We start from the raw sequence: 10,505 nt of genomic DNA, 5'->3' as shown, positions 1-10,505 counted from the left end.
ACAGAGAAGGATTTAAAATAATAAATGATGTGGCGACACCAAGTCATAACCAAATTATATTGTGGTATACTATACTAGCAAAGGTTAGTGGGGAAAGTGAGTCACGGCGGGGCATGTGTTCAGAGCATCTGTGCTCTGGAGCCAGGACAGTCTCTGTGCTGTGAGTGGAGATTTGGTTTCAACAAAATATCACTCCTTAGATGAAATCAATATGATAAATTTTCATTTGCTTGTTTTGCTAGTATTTAAGCCTGCATTTAGCCTATAATTTTGTTTTAGTTTTACAGAGGCATAAAATCTATTTAAAAAAAATAAGAGGTTTAGGGCCAGAGAGAGAGAGAGAGAGAGAGAGAGAGAGAGCAAGTACATTGGGTTAAAGTGCTTGCCTTGCATCCAGCCAAGCGGGATTCAAATTCCTACCATTACTCATGATCCCCTAAGCTCCTCCAGGGTGCTCACTCCTGAGCACAGAAGTAGGACCAGCTCTTGACCTCCACTGGGTGTGGCCATAAACCAAAATTAAATAAATAAATAAAGGAGGGGTCTTCTTAATTTTGTGATTGCCCATGGGTACATGTATATATGTGCATATACATATATGTACCAAATTATAAATAATAATTTTAAGCCAACTCTGATCTGTGAGAATCTTTTTCACTTAGTAGGAAGCTAAACACTAAGTTTGAGAAATATTGCTATAGATTTTTTAGTTTCATTTGTAATACTCTAAACGGATGTGCTGGGATTTTTTTTTTCTTTTAACTAAAAGACAAAGGAAGAAACTCAACTTGGGCACATGCTTTGTATGTCTGAGTCTCTGGGTTCAATCCCCAGCACCACACACACACACACACACACACACACACACACACACACACACGCACACACGCTCAACAAGTGCTGTCAGCTTATATTGGAATTTTTCTCTCCAGGATCTTGTTATGATTTTCTTGCCTTTGGAAAGAGCACCAAAGGCTCTATTCTGTTTAGGATTCAGAGAGTATGTTTTGGCTTAAAGTGTACTATTCATCAAAGTTAACTTTTCACGGGACAATAAGACCTAGACAGAAAAATGTTTGGATTTATTAAGCTTGTCTTTTTAAGTAAGACAAAGCAGTTGAGCAGATAGCAATTAAGATGGAACGTCTGTGACGCGGTCTTAGGAGAAATTAAAGTGATGAGGAAAAAAGCCCCACGTGTGCACTCAGAGCTGGAGGGCGTGGGAACGTGGAAGGGAGCGTGAGGGCGGCAGAAAGAGGAGCAGCTTGCCCAGAGGTGTGTCCTGATGCCCAGCCCGGCTCCCCCAGCTCTCCCCAAGTCAGGAGGGGGTCGGAACACAGTCCAGACATTCCTGTTGCCATGGCAGCCGAGTAGACCGCATCTATCCTGAAGGGAAACCAGGCAGCGACACAGATTGCAGGTAGCACTTCAACCCCACACCCAACCCCACCTGAACAAGACTCTGGGTTGCATCTTTCTCACACTGAATAAAAATAAAAGAATTGCTACCTCGGGACAGATTGTGGAAGATGGGCAGTCACCATTTCCCTCTGCTCACAATCACAGAGCAAGGTGGCCTCTTTTTCTGTTTTTAAAAAAGGAGCATGAGGGAAGGGAGCGGTAGTTCAGTGGGTAAGGCACTTGCCTTGCACGCGGCCAATCCCAGTTCACTCCCCGACACCCCGTGGGATCTCCCCAATCATCACCAAGAGTGATCCCTGAGTGCAGGGTCAGGAGTAAGCCTTAAGCACTGTCCAGTGTGACCCCCTCTCCCCTGCTGCCAACCTCAAAAATAAAATAAAAGGAGTTTGGGAAATGGAAGTGTGTCTGACGACACTGGTGGAGGAAAGTTGACACTGGTGGTGGGATTGATGCTGGAACGTTGCACGCCTGAAACTCAACTATGAATAATTTTGTATGCCCTAATAAAAAAAGAGAAAAACTCAGGAGTAAAGGAAAGAACATGGACATGTCTGTCTCGTGCCCCCTCAGTGTGCAATGCTGTTCCCCCAAAGAGCCCTAGGATTCCCAAAGACTGTCAGGACTAGAAATAAAGAGAATGCCCAAGCGGCAGTGACTCTCCCCCATGCTGCAAGCAGGGGCCCAGACCGACAGCGTGAGCTGAACACGCGCTCTCCCAGGGCCCAGTAAGTGGGGTTTGAGAGAGACCGAAAGGCATCAGCTCCAACATGGTGTGGCCTGAGTGTGAGGCGACTCCCCTCTCCCTATCCCCTGGCCCTCCTAAAGCCAGGATGTGTAAGGGAGCAGCCTCGGCAGGATGGATGGGAGTACAAGCTGCCTCTCTCAATGGCATCTCCGGGAGGTCCAGTACACCATCGCCTCACACTCCCCCACTTCCCTTTCAGGTTTGATTTTTCTCTACAGTTCTTACACCGACCACTATCATCCTTGTTCTTTCTCTGTTAAGTTCGGTCTTTGCTGGTAAGGAAACACCATGAGAGCAGAGCTTCGTCTGTTTCATTTAGTTCTTTTGGAAGGGGTAGGGGGTGTGAGGAAGCTAGGGCCACACCTAGCAGTGTTCAGGGGCTATTCCTGGCTCTCGTGCTCAGGAGTGATCCCTGACCGTGCTTGGGGAACCACATGTGGTGCCAGAGATTGAACTAGGATTGGTGATAAGCAAGAAGAGTGCCTTCACCACATTTGAAGGGTGTGAGGTAAGAGAATCTTGATTAATATATATATGTACATTATATATATACATATATATGTTAACACACAAGATTCAAACTTTAACAACATGTTAATAATCTCTAATTCTGGGGCTTAATGGGTCAAAGATGAGAAGCAACAGTTTTCACACACTTACCCCTAAGGAAAGCTTTTTGGATCATTTTTTAGTCTATTCCTCATAACAAGCAATACAAAATAAATTAGTTAGCATATGCGTTTGGGGCAGACTTAGGTTCTGGGAAAACTTGAAATAATGATGGTGGGATTCGTGTTGAAATATTGAATGTAATCAATTACTGTGAACAAGTCTTTGAAGAAAAGAAAGGCCTTACCCCTGTACTATCTATCAGCTTCCTTATTTGGGGTTTTATCCCCAGCATCCAAACCTTACCTGGGGCCGGAGTAATAGTACAATGGGTAGGGTATTTGCCTTGTATGTGGTTCACTTGGGTTCAATTTCCAGCACCACATATGGTTCCCTGAGAGCCGCCAGGTATAACCCCAAAACCAAAGGAAAAAACAAAGCAAAATATAGCATTACTTAGCTTATGGTGGTACCTTCATAATAATTCTGGGCCACAGTGCCAGGGATCAAGCCCAGCCACCCCCCCCCCAACACACACACACACACACACACACACACATGTGCTCTGCTGCTGAGCCACACCCTGAGCTCTTCCATCACTTTTTTTTTAATTTTTTATTAGTGAACCACCATGGGGTAGGTTACAGACTTACAAACTTTCGTGCTTGCGTTTTAGTCATATAATGATCGAGTACCCATTCCTCCACCAGTGCCCATTTTCCACACCACCGATGGTCCCAGCATCCCTCCCACCACCCCACCCCATCCCCTCCACCCCACCCCGCCTCTGTGGCAGGGCATTCCCTCTTGCTCTCTCTCTCCTTTAGGGTGTTGTGGTTTGCAGTAGAGGTATTCAGTGGCCATTGTGTTCGGTCTATCGTCTAGTTTCAGTCCGCATCTCCCATCCCGAGTGGGCCCTCCTAGCACCCTTTACTTGGTGGTCCCTTCTCTATCTGAGCTGCCTTTTCCCCACGTTTTTTATTTTTTAATTCCTTTTTCCAAGATCATTTTTTTCCCTTTAATTCCTTTTTCCGGGCTGGAGCAATAGCACAGCGGTAGGGCGTTTGCCTTGCACGCAACCAATATGGCCGACCCAAGTTCGATTCCTCCGCCCCTCTCGGAGAGCCCGGCAAGCTACCGAGAGTATCTCGCCCGCACGGCAGAGCCTGGCAAGCTCCCCGTGATGTGTTCGATATGCCAAACACAGTAACAACAAAGTCTCCAATGGAGACGTTACTGGGCCCGCTCGACCAAATCGATGATCAACGGGAGGGCCTTTACTTTAATTCCTTTTTATTAGTGAATCACTGCGAGGTAGTTATATTCTTACAAACTTTTCTGTTTTCGTTTCAGTCATATAATGATCGAGTACCCATCCCTCCACCAGTGCCCATTCTCCACCACCAATGGTCCCAGGATCCTTCCCACCTCCCAGCCCCCACCCCGCCTCTGTGGCAGGGCATTCCCTTTTGTTCTCTCTCTCCTTTGGGGTGTTGTCCATCACTCTTTTTTTAGTGTGCTCAGGCGTCACTCCCTTCACTGCTTGGGGAGGAATCACAGACCCCCACAGTGCTGGGGGTCTAATCGGGCTTTCTTTTTGTTTAATTTATTCAGCTGAACAGCTTTATTTTGTTTGTTTTTAAACTAAAATTCTTTTTATATACATTTTTTTAAGTTACTGTGAAACCACAAAATTTTTCAGGATTGGGTTTCAAGTATACAATGTTACAACAGTCATCACTCCACCAGTGTCCACTTTCCTCCCCCAGTGCCCACCCAGCTCATTTGCTTCCCACCCACCAGTCTGTTTCCACGTTGATATATGTATATACAAACATATATTACATATATACAAGTGTTAAATATACTTAGTAAGAACTTGAGTCTGGCGCCTTAGACCACTGGGCCATCCTGACATGCTGGAGCGAGAGCACAGAGGTAGGGCGTTTGCCTTGCACACGGCCGGCACAGCTGACCTGGGTTCGATTCCTCTGCCCCTCTCTGAGAGCCTGGCAAGTTACGGAGAGTATCTGGCCCACACGACTAAGCCTGGCAAGCTACCTGTGACGTATTTGATATGTCAAAAACGGTAACAACAAGTCTCACAATGGAGACGTTACTGGTGCCCGCTCGAGAAAATCAGTGAACAATGGGAGGACAGTGACAGTGATATGTATGTTTTTGCACTGTGGTTTATAGTACTGTTGCTAATGGGGTTTCCTGCATAACGCTTTGCTCCCTTTCAGCACCACCTCCTCCTCCCGGTTGAATGCTTCCCTCCACCATAGATGTTGCCCCTCCCTGTCCTGTCTCCCAGCCCCTCAGGTGGCGTGTTTCCTACTGAAGACCACTTCTCTTGTTCTTTGTTTCCATTTTCTATTCCACCTTTATGTTTCTTTCTATCCAGCATGTGAGAGAGATCACTCTGCGTGGGTCTGTCTCCCTCAAACTAACTTCACTCAACAGGATCCTTCACTCCAGATCCTTCCATGTAGCAGCAAAGTGCATGACTTTATCTTATGGCTGAGTAATATTCCATTGTATATATGTACCTTGGGCTGGAGCGATAGCACAGCAGTAGGGCGTTTGCCTTGCACGCAGTCAAGATGGCCGACCCGAGTTCGATTCCTCCGCCCTCTCGGAGAGCCTGGCAAGCTACCCGCGATGTATTCGATATGCCAGACACAGTAACAACAAAGTCTCCAATGGAGACGTTACTGGGCCCGCTCGAGCAAATCAATGAACAACGGGAGAACCGTGTCTGTGATATGTACCATAGTTTCTTTATCCAATCATCTATTCTTGGACACTTGGGTTGTTTCCAGGTTTTGGCAATTGTGGATGGTGCTAAAAGGAACATAGGCGTGCAAATGCCTTTTCTCCATTTCATTTTAGGGCCTTTGGGGTATATTCCAAGAAGTAGAGTTGCTGGGTCAAATGAAAGCTCAATTCCTGGATTTTTTTTAGGAATGTCCATTGTTTTCCAGAAAGGCTGGACCAATTGACAGTCCCACCAGCAGTAACTGAGAGTCCTTTTCTCCCCGAACCCACACCAGCACTGCACACCGGGGTTCTTACATGCAAGGTGTATACTCCAGCCCTTTGGAATATGCATTCCAGAGCATTCCAGAGGGGTTTCCAGCCCCTCCATATTGTCATGAAGTAAGTGACTGAATTCTGTAGTGATCCTCTCTATTTGTGCTGGGTTGCGGGGGGGAACATACACAGAGCTGAGGATGCCCCCCCCCAAGCATACACACATGCACACAGAGAGCATGGACATGCATATGCTGAGTTACCACATATGCTGAATATGCACATATACCATGCCTACACTGACTACCCTCATGTGTCAGGCACTATGCTTGGTTTCAGGATCAAAGAGATTAAAAATACTCCCTAATTTTTAGTCAGAAAGATATTAAATAATAAAGGTAATATTTAGAGCCAGGGATGTGGCTCAGTAGTGATCCAGAGCCCTAGGTTTGTTCCCTAAATACTGGAGAAAGAAAGGGCAATATTTATGAATCTATAACTGCACTGTAGTACTTCCTCCCATTGTTCATCAATTTGCTCAAGTGGGCACCAGTAACGTCTCTATTGTGAGACTTGTTGTTACTGCTTTTGGCATATCGAATATGCCACGGGGAGCTTGCTAGGCTCTGCCGTGCGGGCGGGATACTCTTGGTAGCTTGCCGGGCTCTACGAGAGGGATGGAGGAATTGAACCTGGGTCGGTTATGTGCAAGGCAAACGCCCTACCCACTGGAGCAATAGCACAGCGGGTAGGGCCATGGACTGGAGCGATAGCACAGCAAGTAGGGCATTCGCCTTGCAAGTGGCCGACCCCGGTTCAATTCCTCCATCCCTCTCATAGAGCCTGGCAAGTTACCAAGAGTATCCCGCCCGCACAGCAGAGCCTGGCAATCTCCCTGTGGCGTATTCGATATGCAAAAACAGTAACAACAAGTATCACAATGAATCTATAATAGAAATAAATTATGGGAGCTCAAAAGGCCCAATTCTTCTGAGCTTTAGCAAGAATCAGAATCTATATTTAAACATCACTACACTAGCAACAACAATAACAAAAGCCTGAGGAGGGTAGGGACAGTTAGGCTACTTGGAAATCAGAACAGCTTCCCCAGGTCATAACAAAACAAGGTCTACATCCCCCATCAATTTGCATTCTGGACCACTGTTTGCCTCTCAGCTTTCAGTCACCCGGTGCTCTGGGCCCCTCACAGCCCGACTCCCTTAGACTTAGTAGCAGCCCATGTGCATTTTGTTGAGAGAAACCTGGACGCGCTCATCATTTCCAAACATTCCTCCTCCCGATCCTTTCAGATTCAGTCCCAGCATCTGAAATCTGCTCCGCATACTTCATCTTCCAGCCCCACCCTTCCTCTCCTCCTGAACTCGAAACAAACAAATAAGCATTTATGAGCCTTTGAAGCGGACGGGCCTCCCAGGAATCCCACAGAAACTCAGTCACCGAGAGTGATGAGGGAGTCCTGGGCTGGCCTCTGGGCTCTGAAGAGCATCCTAGGCAGACCTTGAACTAGGGCCTCGGACAAGGGCAAAAACCAAGAGAAAAAGAACTGGCTGAAAGCAGAGGAACATCAAAGACAGATTTGACCCCTTTCACAGGTTTGCCGAAGAGATAACATCACTTCCATAAAAAGGCGTGCCCCACCTCTATAACACAGGAGAGGAAGTGTTGGGTTCGGCTGAGAGGGAAGGAAAATTCAAAACCATGACGCTGTTCCTCTGTGTGAGCACCCAGACGCCCATCTAATTGCTCCTCCAAGTTGACCTCAGTTCCCAAGACTGTCTCGTGGTCCAAGTCATCTACTCCCACAAGCAGCCCATCTTTCCATGAGCGAGAAGGAGGAAAGGAGGGAAGCGGGTCACTTACCCAGTGCGAGGCTCTCTCATGACTGGAGATTGAAAGCATTACCCGACATGTATTATCTGTAGGTTAGGGATCCAGGCATGGCGCAGCTAGCTCCTTTGGCTCAGAGCTTTTCACAAGTTGGCAGCTGAGGGGTTGGCCCAGGGTGCAGACAGATCTCACCAGGCTCAGACCGGGAAGAATCAGTTTCCAAGATTACTCCTGCAGGAACTGGCAGGATCCATTCCCCTGCAGGTTGTTGGGGGGAGGCCCTCAGTTCCAGCTCCTTGTTGGCCAGAGGTTCCCCCAGTTTCTTGCCATGTGGATTTCTCCATAAGACAACCCACAGCACGGCAGCTTGCACCATCAGCACGAGCAAGGAAGAGGCGCCATCACTGGTGTGAGCGAGATGACGTCTCCAGCATCTGTAAGCTCATCTTAATAGTGACTTCCCTTTTTTAGGGGTTTCTGGTCTACTTGTTAAAAGCATTAGCTCCAGCCCATACTGAGGGGGAATGGTTCACACACACAATGAATGTGACTCCCCAGAAATGCGATCACTGGGAATCTCTTTAAAAGCAACCAACAAGAGTTGGTATTCCCACTCTCTTCAAAGACTCTGTCACTGTCACTGTCCTCCCCTTGTTCATTGATTTGCTCGAGGGCCCAGTAACATCTCCATTGGAGACTTTGTTGTTACTGTGTTTGCTGTTACTTTGTTGTTACTGTGCATATCATATGTCAGGGTAGCTTGCCAGGCTCTGCCGTGTGGGCGAGATACTCTCGGTAGCTTGCCGGGCTCTCCGAGAGGGGCAGAGGAGTCGAACTCGGGTCGGCCATGTTGGCTGCGTGCAAGGCAAGAGTCCTACCGCTGTGCTATCGCTCTAGCCCTAAAGACTCCGAAATTATATAAACCAGTCTTGCCTGCATTTAGCTGCAAGGTGACCTGGGAAATGCAGTTTTTATTCTGAGTAACTATTAGTTCTACTTAAAAAAAAAAAATCAGGGACTCCATCCTCAGGAGTAATCATGGATTTCAGAATGTAGAAGTCTTGCTTATTTGATATCCTCTTATCCATTGAGAAGGAGGTTGGATAAAGTCAACCTGTTGAAATTCTACCTGTTCCATGCTCCATATTGAGTGAGTAATTGAACCTCACGGAGTCTCATTTAGATAATTTAGACTCAACAAAATGACCATCGTGAAGCATCCTGCCCTTGCTGGCTTCCCAATAAATAACTGCTTAGTCTGTCTCCTCCGAAGTAGCCCAGAAATTTTTCAGCTCAGTTCTGACAGCTGGCCAGCTTGCCTGGCACCCCTAGTGTGAGTTCATGCCATTAGCCCTGCAGCACCAACTTCTTGTCAGTAAAAATCAGCACCAGTACATGTCCTACCTAGCTCATCAGGTTGCTCTAAATATCGTAGCAACTTGTCGTGTGTGTGTGTGTGTGTGTGTGTGTGTGTGTGTGTGTGTGTGTGTGTTGGGGGAGTGGGAGGATTCAGAAGTGCCATGGAAACTTTGTGTGGCACTACTGGCCACCAGGTGGCAGTAGAGGTGATAGGCTTAGGATTTGGCCCATGACCACCAGATGGTGCTGGCATTCAGGACTTACTCCCACGCTTTGCTGGGAGTCTGCAAGGCCGCCAAAAGGGCTTTTGGAAGAGACCAGAGCAGCCCCTAATCCAAGGAGGGAAATGAGGTGGGGGTGGGGATCATCCAGCAGGGAGGACAGGAGCCCAGAGTTCCTGACTCTTAGCCTAGAGTGGCTTTTCTCCTTGCAGAGTCATGATGCTCTCACCTCTCTCCGGCAAGACAAAGGTCTCCACTGTCTTCTTGTGCGTGGATGCACCAAGTTTCCAAACCTGCAAAACATCCACAAACGTCATGCATCTCTCTGATGGGAGCAGAGTGGCTAAGCGCACGATTTGAGGGATAGACGGGTCCCACTTTGCAGCTGCATAGCAGGCTCCACATTGCAAAGTTGGGTTTAAAAAATTCCTATTTGGTGAGATAATTGTGAAGATTAAGTCAGGTAGGACAGATAGGTGAAATAAATTGGCAGAATTGAAGACGACACGATTAAGTAGTATGTGTGCATTTTACTCACTTTATTCTTACCATAGCCCAATGTGGCAGTTAAAATTGATAAGCCTGTTTGCAGAGCAAAAAATAGAGTTGTAACTTGCCCACACTTGTATTTAGTAGGCAAAGGAGTCCAGAATGGGGGGCGGGGAAGGGGGCTCACCTGGCAGTGCTCAGAGGCCACTCCTGGCTCTATGGCCAGGGCCTATGCTAGGGGGACCATATGCAGTGCCAGGATTCGAAGCATCACAAACAGCTGCATGCACGGCAAGTGCCTTCACCCCTATCCTATCTTTCCAGTCCAGGAGTTGTGATTTGAACTTGACCCCAAAGCCCATGACCCTAATCTTATTTACTACTGATCACTTGGCAGCAGATGAGGAGGAAATGGCGCATAAATGACAGATGATGTATCTGTGAGGGACAAGTTCAAGAGCCCAGGGCCAGCAGAGTAACTGCCCTGCCCTTACTTTCAGAATGAGGGGCTCGTCCACCATTAGAAGGAAAATGTTCAGTCGTGGAGTTCATACGACAAAGACAACAACAATGACTGGTGCAAAGCAGCAAGGAGGAAAGTGCAGCCCAGGGCCAGGAAGAAGACCCGAGTCCCCATCCTGCTTTGGTTGGACCTCGGGCAAGTTGCTCACCACCTTGGAACATCAGGTTTCTTGCCTAAAAATAGAAGCGAACACTCTACCTTGCAGGATTACTGGGGGAATTTCTGAAGTCCGTGTAGTTTCAAGGCTTGTTTG

Source organism: Sorex fumeus, unplaced genomic scaffold (genome assembly GCF_029834395.1).
Source record: "Sorex fumeus unplaced genomic scaffold, SorFum_2.1 ptg000044l, whole genome shotgun sequence".
NCBI lineage: Eukaryota > Metazoa > Chordata > Mammalia > Eulipotyphla > Soricidae > Sorex > Sorex fumeus.
This window is presented reverse-complemented; position numbering follows the sequence as displayed.